Source organism: Aythya ferina, assembly GCF_964211825.1.
Source record: "Aythya ferina genome assembly, chromosome: 2".
Classification (NCBI taxonomy): Eukaryota; Metazoa; Chordata; class Aves; order Anseriformes; family Anatidae; genus Aythya; species Aythya ferina.
Genome location: NC_140297.1, coordinates 112,549,879 through 112,560,980, shown reverse-complemented (window position 1 = coordinate 112,560,980; position 11,102 = coordinate 112,549,879).

Below are 11,102 nucleotides of genomic sequence, written 5' to 3'. Positions count from 1 at the left end.
AAAATTTATTCATTTTGGTTACAGCATCTTAGATTGGAAATATCTTGGGTTTTTAAGACAGATCACTGTAAGGATAAACAGGCATTCCTCATCTACCAAGCTTCTTCTGAATTGTTACAGACACTTAGACAGTAATTTTCTCTAAGTGTCTCAGTAATAAGTCAGTTGAGAGAGCAGGTTTTTCATTCATATCAGAAATATCACAAAAACACCTGCTCATGCTAATTTGGTATTTCTACTCTGTGCTCATCTGGAAGCCAAATATGTCACAGAAAGCAAAACACGTGTGGTTTATGTTTGTTAAAAGGTTTGAATGCTTCCATCTTACCTAATTTAGTGTAATTCATATACAAGAAAACTGTGTATTCCAGTAAGGATTATTATTTTTCTTAGTAGCATTGAGAAATCCCCATGTGAGACAGTAGCTCTTTAGTACTAGGCACTCTTACAGGTAACAAAACCCTGCCTGAAGGGATTCTCTGTATAAATAGACAAGATAGCCAAAACAAAGGCGGAAGTGTTTTACAGATAAGACACTGAGGTACGAACAGATTGAATGACTTGTTCACTTATGACTGTAGCAGCAGCAGAAACTGATCCAAAATCATTGAAGTCCCACATCACCACCTTAAAGACAAGATAATTTGTCTTTTTTTTTCCCCCACTGTGAAGATGACATCACAAGAGACGCCCACTTGTAGTGAAATTTCGCTACTACACCCATTACCATCACATTCACTTTTCTTCTTGGAAAGAGAAGAAACATTATTATTCCTGCTATAAGTGAGGTGGAAATTGGAGCAAATTGATATCAAATTATCTAAGATGGCAAAGATAAGGACTAACTGTGAAGAACTGCAGAAGGACTACATGACTGGACTACAAAATGACAGATGAAGTTTAGTGTAATAAGTGGATCCTGATTCACATGGGGAAAATAATTTTAACTTTACCTATTAAATTAAGCTTTGAGATGACCATTACCAGTAGGAGTAAGATGTTGGGGCTGTGAATAATAGTTTCATGAAATAGCAGCTCAAAGCACAAAAGCAATAAAAAAAAAAAAAAATACCACAAGCCAAGTGCTAACACTTGCTAGGAATGGAATAGAGAAGAAAGATATAGAGGAAAAAGCATCATTCTGCTACCTACAAATCTTCAGCCTGCCTGCACTATGCATGTATTCCAGTTCTCCCATCTCAGAAAGGACAAAATAAAATTGAAAAAACAGAGGTGGACAACCAGGCTGGTCAAAGATATGGAGTGGATCTTACCCTGAGGACCAAAAATAGCTCTTTAATTTGGAAAAGCAAAGATTATGAGATATTATGCCAAAGATCTACAAATTCATGAGTGTAGCAGAGGGTTTGGATTGTTCAGTTTGTCTTCTGCTACAAGAAACTGGGGACACTCAAATGTTTCTAGTAGGAACCAGGTCAAACCAAATAAAAACAATGATTGTACAGGAGATGCATAACAATATATGATGCATGAGATATTTGAGCTATGCTCTTCCTTACCACTGTATCTTGTAGAAGGTGAAAACTAAGATGAGTTAAGATGAGGGAAGACTGAACAGAAAATTCATCCATCAAATGTCTCTAATTACACAAACAAATTTATCTTAAATTCCTCAGCTCAAAATGTCAAGAAACTGGGAGAGTACTAAGGGAAAGTTTCCTACTATCTTCCTTGGTCTCATATTCTTCCCTTGGTCATCTGCTTTTAGCAGCAGTTGGAAACAATATGAGTTAGATGGACCTTTGGTGTTTTCTTATGTGCCATATAATGAATGATGATTTGAGAGAACATATCATTAAATTCCTAACAGTTCTAAAATTCTCCTACTGCAGCCTAAAATTATTTCACTACAACAGGTACCTAAAAATCTTCAAGGTTAATTGGCTGATGCTGTTTAGCACAGTGCAATATGAAACAACTGTGAACAAGTTTGCAAAACAGAAACAACTCTTTTTTTTTTTTTTTTTTTTTTTTTTTTAAATATACAGTATATTCACAGAAAAATCATTCTATCTTTACACTGATGGTTTGGGTCAACACTTATAAAACAAATCTAACTCCATTTGTTTGCACTGATATTTTTACCAATGAAAAGTTTATATTATTCCTCTAAAAATAATAATAATAAAGGAATATGTATGTTTTGTAGACTACACCTGGTAGCAAACACCTTTTTGAACTTGCTTGCCTTGCATCCTTAACTTGAAACATGAAAGTGGTGTACCTAACTACAAGGTTTCCATTCAAGAAACACTAGCTTCAACTTGTCCTAAAAAGAAAAAGGGGAAATACACATCAAACACATTTAATCTGTTGGTAGTTACCTGAGACATGTAATGTAATGGTGTCTGGAAATCTCTCATTTACTTTGAAAAGCCATGTGGTCAATGTCATATGAATACACTCAAAGACACGCTGACTCTGCTTGAGACATGCATGTCAGCAACTCTGACATTCTAAAATAAGATTTACAATCCGTCTGTGAAAGCTGTAGCCCCATTAATAACATGCTATTGTGGACCTTCACCATGTCACAGCAGAAGGAGATTGCAAGTGTGATACTTAAACCTCAGAGGATAACTGCTACACACTTTGCCCTAAAAACTGCATTCATTCCATACAGCGCCACCACTACCACTCTATCCCATACTCTCTCTAGCACTGTTTTACCAGCTTTCTGCTCTAGCTGAGGCAGCTCTATGGTTTGCTTAATCTCTGCCTCTTGCTTATATGTACCTTGATCCTACCTCCACTCCATACTCTGCTTTGACACCTTAATCTAAATTTTGGAAGTGTTTATTGCCTTGCCCACTCCATCATTTCAAAGGAGAGAATGAAGCCTTTAAGAGGGTTTGAAAACTCTGGGACAGAAATACCAAGAGATATTCTGAACACATTCATTACCAGAGGAGGAACAGCAAGATCTTGATGTAGCCTGAACACAAACACAGAGAATACGGCAGCCAAACAGAGACCAAACAAAGCTAGGAATATGGCCAAAAACTGCAGAGAATAAGGATGGGGACAACACTGCAGGGACAGTTAAGATGAGGAGTCATGTGTAATCAAACAAGACGGCTGCTAGAGAGGAGTCTGGATTTAGAACTGAGTGTACAGTTAAAAGGGAAGTCATAGAGATTGGTATAGTAATGGTACCTAGAAATGATGGGAGCTAATGAAATGCTTTATTTGGAAGATATGTAAAAAATCTAACTTTTAATCTCTAGCCTCTCTCCTGAGAGTTCCCCCAAGAACTCTGCCATAAATGGTGGTGGCAGTAGTTTTAGTCACTAATTTAGAATCACTAGTGAGTGCTTCAGTTAAGAAGGTTACAGAACAGGCAATAAGCCATGGAAAAAAAAAAAAAAAAAAAAAAAAAAAGGCAAATCCACCAGCCAGCAGAACACAAAAATCCAAGGGGAGAGAGTCTGTTCCCAAGATTATTTTTTCCCTTCAGACTAAGTGAGGAGGGTATCACAAATGACTTTCTAGAAAGACTATTTAAGTGACTTCCTCTTCCCAAGGGCAAAGCACAATTTAGGATCTGTCTCATTCTTGTATTGGAGTGGGTGGACTGGATGGGAGGGAAGAGAAATCTCTTCTGCAGAGACTAGCAAACTGCAGGCCACCACACAGGCAGGTTTGGGTATCTATGGTTTGTTGTACTTGTTTGTTTCACATAGCTGTCTGATAGGACACAAAGAAGATGAGCCAGAAATCCCTGAAATGTTTCCACTAAAAGAGAGGATGTAGAAAAACTGCTGCAGCACTGGCTGGGACAAGTCATGTTCTCTGCATCTGTCTCTATGGAGTTCCCAATGATAATAGCACTAAGGCTATCCTCGGTTTAAATCCAAGCTTCATGAAGTTTTAGGTATTTCTGATGATTAATTATGGAAAATATATATATATATTTTTAAGCAAAGAAATTAACGTCTTCTGTATAGCCAACAGTGTGTAACTAGTAGTTTGTGATAAGTAGTTTGTGTAAGGGATACTCAACTCTACTTAGTACTCAGAACTTGTTGACGGAAGAGGGTTTTTTGCTACAGGAAATCACTGAAAGCAGTTTGACTAGAGGTAGTTCCCTTAGCCAAGGATAAGAAGCAAAGATGGGAACATGTGTTTACAAGTCATTTTACTTTGATCTTAACCCAGCTAGGTTGTGTCTGTTCAAAAGTGATGTTGTTCTAGGTCATCAGAAGTTTTAGCTTTAGAGGTGTTAGTAAACATGCAGTGGACTTCAACTGACTTCTGTTCTCATTTCAATAGTGAATACAGTGAAGTTCATTACATTAAATTTATTGCCTTCTGACAAATGCTCACATTTTTTGACACATCATAAAATACACTAAAAGTTAATTAAAAGGATCTCCACAGCTCAGAGAAACTGAGACCAACCCCATTTTAACCTTTTCCTTACTATATCCCCAATCATGAAATGATTCCTGTGTGGAGGTAGAAAATGTGATACAGAGCTGAAAAACTTTAAATGAAACCTCCCTAAGCCTGTTTTTAAGAAGAAACAGACTGATAGTTCAGATGTTCTTATTGGTCCTTGATGTCTGTCTATAACACAAAAAGAAAGGTGGTCTTCATACAGAGCAAGGAGGTGGCTTCAGCAGAGGGTACAATACAACAAAACAGTGTTTTTGTCTGGAAATACAACACCATCATGGTGGAGGAATGCCCATATGCTATATGATGTGAGGCTTTAATAAGGTGATTTTCCTTGTTTACCATTCTGCATATAACACAATACCTTACAAACACAATATTTGATCAAAGACGTCAGGGAATATTGAGTAAATACTGGAAAAGGAGATGGTGGAGGGAAACAGAATTCCTGTTCTCATGTCCATCATGTTTAAGCAATTCTGTAATTATTTATAGATGAAACAATGAGCTTACATCTGTCATAACCATCTTCAGGAAAATAAGAGCTCTTGGCTCAATTCTTACTGCTTTCCAATGGAGGTAGAAATATTGTCTTTCAAGAAGTAAATCTCAATCTTAACAGTAAGAAGCATTTAAGTACAAGCAGGTATGTAAAAGTCACTGCACAACAATTTAGCATATATTATAGTTAGACAAATAAAGAGGAATGCTTTGGAATATTAAGGAATAGACAAATGACAATCTTCTGTATTTGAAAAACAATTTGCAAATTATTGCTTCTGGAAACTAACATTAAGTAAGCAATTGAATATAGAGTATTTGTAACATATATAAATAATGGAGCAACCACTTCCTTGTAGTTTTATTATGACTATAAATTGATGACACAAATATAGGAGATTGGCTTAAAATATTACTTTGGTGTGGGTGCAACATTTACTTACACAATCCACTTAAATGATATATATATATATATATATGTTTAAATATTATTTCCCATGTAAGCTAGTCTAGCCTTGGAGTGCTCAGCAGAACTAATAATTACTACGGCAAAAATAAAACACATAAGACAAACAGAAAATGGCAGATAATTTGTTGTATCTTTCTTCTCAGGTTGCCTCCATGATGTGCACGGCTGAATTAACCAAAGCATGAACCCAAAACAGAGAACTTGCAGCCAGTGTCCCTTGTAACACCTCATTCCTCTGTTGTACCTCTTTAGTCATTGGTACCAATTGCATCCCATCCAACATTATTCCCATTTAAATATCATTCAAAAGGAGAAAAGGGTGGGAAAAAAGGGTAGAATATGAAACCAAAGAGACAAATAAAACAAGTTGAATTTTCACTGCCTTGTTGATTTTTCTTACAAAACTAATCAGCCAGAAAGCTTTTTAAAAAGACCATGTATATATTTTCTTGTTTCTTTTCATATATAAATCTGTGTTTAATTTGGCATTAGATTTGTTTTCTGCTTTCAGTCTGAAGAATCATCCCAGACTCTAGAAGAATATAGATCATATATTTTTGGCATGTATTTCACTAGATTTTATTCCAGTGTAAAATTTTAAGTCAGCTGTGGCCCACACTTCCATAGCTGACTCAGTGTATGACATTCATAAATAATGTAATTTATGACACAGAAGTTAATACCACTAAGACAGGAAGGCAGGAAGTTTTCCCAGATCAGAACACCTTCTTTCATATGAGCCTTGATAAGTGTTAACAATTTCTCTTTGACCTTTTTAGACAGGAGTTCAGACTTCTCACTCCTGGACTTCAGCTACAGAATGCCTTGATGATTTCTTGAGTCTCCAGACAGTGCCAGACAAGAGTTTAGTTTAACAAACTTACTTCTGTTTATTAGTGACTCATTGGTCTCTCATTCACCTCTGAATAAATCCAGAGTCATTACTGCTTACCTTAAGTCTGCGTACATTTTGCATTTCAGAAATGTGAGAAAGTACCTCTTTTTCCATCTGTTACAGAAGATCTGAAACATTTAAGCTCCTCATGTAATTGGCCTGAGAGGAATTTTTATGGTTGTAATGACTTCTAGGTCACAATGCCAGATTCATTGCTATCCTCAAACGTAAGTATGAAAGGAATAGCTGTCATTAAGAGCCTGAAAATAGTCTTGTTAATTTTGAATCCCTGGAAAAGCAAGAAAACATTATGAGATATTTAATTTCGCACTAAGACCAATAACAAGCATATCTGGTAATGCAAGTGATACATTAGAACCAATCTGTGCATAACAAATAATAATAAAGATTATTTGTTAAGCTCATGTGTCAAAAAATACCTTTCTTGATTCAGTGAGAGACCCACAGAGAGGACACAACAGCAATTCAATAATAGTATAATCTATATTTGGATTAGGAACAGTCTCCTAATTAGTGAGACCACATGCACAACCTTTAAAAAAGAAAATCAACTCTGAATAGTCACTGTCAGAAATGCATTTTAACTGGGGCTAGCACCACTTGGCAGGTCACCAGTTGGGATCATTTCCAGGTCACACAGAGAATTTGCAGTAGATGCTGATGCTGATAATTCTGTGTGGTTTTGCTCTTCTAGTAGCTTTATTAAGATTCTTTAACTTTAGTCACTGAGGCAACTAGAGGACCATCTGCAGAAGATTTTTGGGGTGGGTATAAAACTACTCATTTCAAAGGCAAGTAGGCTAGGCTAATGTCAAAAATCTCACTCAGGCTCCATTCTGGAATAGTAATCTTAGTAGTAACATAGATTTGTTGAATCATGACAGATACATAATACTGTCCTACTCTCCTCGATTCTGGCTAACTTGTTATGATGCTGGTTAGAAAAATCTCAATTGTAAAACCCAAACATCTTAGATGAACAGATAATTATTAAAATACAATATGATCTCTCAATAAAATATGAGAAAATTAAGCATGCTGTAAGGCATATAAATTAGGGTTACAAACTCAAAATTCTTTATATTAAAACACTGTACTGTGTTCTAACCTGTAAAATTTAGAAGGGGTAAATGTTATAAAGTACAAACAACCAAGGCAAGATTCTCAGCTGAGAAAAATAATTGATCACCAGCTCTAACTATATTTTTAAATGACTATAGCTAGAGTTAACGAAGCTATTAAGAGTATTAGCTGCTGCAAGAAGATAAAATATGACCAAAACAGTAATGTTAAAAATACAGACCTCAGATATACAACTTGATGGTGAAAAAGAAAGGTTTACATCGCTCACATACCAGCATTCACTTGGGAATCCAAATGCCCTAAATAGGATGTTGGGAGAAAAAGTAGTTCCCTAGTAGGCAATATGTGTTTTCCCTTCAAGACACAACATCCCTGATTAACTTCCTTTTGAAGTCTGTCTCCAGCCAATCAAGAGGACCATTAAGTCAGATGATCTTTGTTTCAGGAAAGAGATGCTGGGAAAATAGTCTTCACAACCCACCCATTCCCTCTGAGTCACTTCTCTTGCTACTTTTATTTCTTTCAAATGGATCTGTGGCAAGTATTTTTAGAATCTATTGTATTGTGTAAAGACACCAAAAAATCAAGAACAGGAAAGGTTTTTCCACCTGTTTAGCTACCTGTTGCAGTGACTGTGTGGCACAGATAAAACAGATGATATGTAATGAAGCGAAGGTGTGATCTACCTCATAAAGGAGGGGGTCCACAGTTCCCTTTTTCCATGGGAAAAATGCAATTTATGTCAACTGAGGACTAAGGAGAATCTCCATCCTTTACTGGATGCGGGGGGAAACTTAGTTACAAGAGATGAGGAAAAGGCAGAGGTGCTCAATGCCTTCTTTGCCTCAGTCTTTAGCGGCAATATCGGTTGATATTCTCTGGATACCCAGTACCCTGAGCTGGTGGAAGGGGATAGGGAGCAGGATGTGGCCCTCACTATCCACGAAGAACTGGTTGGTGACTTGCTACGGCACTTAGATGTGCACAAGTCAATGGGGCCGGATGGGATCCACCCAAGGGTACTGAGTGAACTGGCAGAGGAGCTGGCCAAGCCACTGTCCATCATTTATCAACAGTCCTGGCTGTCGGGGGAGGTCCCAGTTGACTGGCGGCTAGCAAACGTGACGCCCATCTACAAGAAGGGCCGGAGGGCAGACCCGGGAAACTACAGGCCTGTCAGTTTGACCTCAGTACAAGGAAAGCTCATGGAGCGGATCCTCTTGAGAGTCGTCACGCAGCACTTGCAGGGCAAACAGGTGATCAGGCCCAGTCAGCATGGGTTTATGAAAGGCAGGTCCTGCTTGACGAACCTGATCTCCTTCTATGACAAAGTGATGTGCTGGGTGGATGAGGGAAGGGCTGTGGATGTGGTCTACCTTGACTTCAGCAAGGCTTTTGACACCGTCTCCCACAGCATTCTCCTCAAGAAACTGGCTGCTCTTGACTTGGACTGGCGCACACTTCATTGGGTTAGAAACTGGCTGGATAGCCGGGCCCAAAGAGTCGTGGTGAATGGAGCCAAGTCCAGTTGGAGGCCAGTCACTAGTGGCATTCCCCAGGGCTCGGTGCTGGGGCCGGTCCTCTTTAATAACTTCATCGATGATCTGGACGAGGGCATTGAGTGCACCCTCAGTAAGTTTGCAGATGACACCAAGCTATGCGCGTGTGTCGATCTGCTTGAGGGTAGGAAGGCTCTGCAGGAGGATCTGGATAGGCTGCACCGATGGGCTGAGGTCAACTGCATGAAGTTCAACAAGGCCAAGTACCAGGTCCTGCACCTGGGGCGCAAGAACGCCAAGCAGAGCTACAGGCTGGGAGAGGAATGGTTGGAGAGCTGCCAGGCAGAGAAGGACCTGGGAGTGATGGTGGATAGTCGGCTGAATATGAGCCAGCAGTGTGCTCAGGTGGCCAAGAAGGCCAACAGCATCCTGGCCTGTATCAGAAACAGTGTGACCAGCAGGGCTAGGGAGGTGATCGTCCCCCTGTACTTGGCTCTGGTGAGGCCGCACCTCGAGTACTGTGTTCAGTTTTGGGCCCCTCGCTACAAGAAGGACATTGAGGTGCTTGAGCGGGTGCAGAGAAGGGCGACGAAGCTGGTGAGGGGCCTGGAGAACAGGTCCTACGAGGAGCGGCTGAGGGAGCTGGGCTTGTTCAGCCTGGAGAAGAGGAGGCTCAGGGGTGACCTTATCGCTCTCTATAGGTACCTTAAAGGAGGCTGTAGCGAGGTGGGGGTTGGTCTGTTCTCCCACGTGCCTGGTGACAGGGCGAGGGGAAATGGGCTAAAGTTGCACCAGGGGAGTTTTAGGTTGGATGTTAGGAAGAACTTTTTTACCGAAAGGGTTGTTAGGCATTGGAACAGGCTGCCCAGGGAAGTGGTGGAGTCACCATCCCTGGAAGTCTTTAAAAGACATTTAAATGTAGAGCTTAGGGATATGGTTTAGTGGGGACTGTTAGCGTTAAGTCAGAGGTTGGACTCAATGATCTTGAGGTCTCTTCCAACCTAGAAATTCTGTGATTCTGTGATTTAAGTTGGATTCACATAGGAAACTTTTTTATAAACCTCTTATTTTCAATGTTATCAAAAGCGTTTACTGTAGCTCTGGCTTTAAGGTGACATTAACCTTAATGTGCACATTTTAACTGCATGAAGTCCACCACAGTTATGGTAAATTACTCCTTCCTTGTACGAAACAAGGCAGTATTGTATGTATTGTGAAACATACATACACAAATTTAATCTCTCAAAATTTTAGCAGTACCAATTTATTGTACTCTGTACTTATTAAAATAAAATTGTTGCGAGGACATTTGTTGTCGACGGAAGGAAGACACAGACGCTCAATATGAGTGATCAGTGAACTTCGATTTATTGGATAGCTCAGTCGTCTTTTATCTAATTCAATATAATTAGCTCATACATATTGCAAAAGCTAAGCTCATGATTGGTTAGTGCATTTCTCTATTCTATCAGCTAGTTTCCCACCAAAGTAACACAGTTAGTACTTTCCCAGCATACCAACAGATATCATGTTCTTGTACCTGAAACCTCCCTGAAACCTCCCTGAAACCTCCCAGAACGTACATTCCTTCCCAGGCCGCATTTACGTACTTTCTCAGGCTCATATGAGCTGCGTTCGATACTTTGTTAGCTCGCGACCTCCTAGTTGCTCAACATTCACATGACCTACTTCACTTAACCATTCCTCCACATAAAATCACCCATTTTCTCTGACTTTATTATTGCTCCACTGCAAATTTAAATGTTGAAAGAATCTTAAATCTTGAAAGAACCCTATTACAGCAGTGTTTTGTTTAGCAATACAATTAAGCTTGGACAGTGTTTCTGTCTAGATTAACCTCAGTAACATTTCAGCCAACATGATCTTTGACTTGACATAGCAAGTGAACACATATGTATAGGGCTGAAAATGGGCTTACACTTATCTGCAAGTGAAATGTTGAGATGTCCAGTTAGTCAAAAGGAGATGGAAATTATTTAAACATCTATGATGTCTTCTGAGTTCTTTAATCTCTGTCTGAGAAGACAAAACAAACTTGTCTTTCAAAAGAAAACTGGCATCTGTTAAGTTTTACCCATTAAGGGAACCAAAATGAGAACAGAATCCATGGACAGCTTTCCACCTGTTGTCATGAATATCAATAGTCAGAATAGACTAAATTCTTTTCCTCTTCTCATTAAATCTGTATAACTCC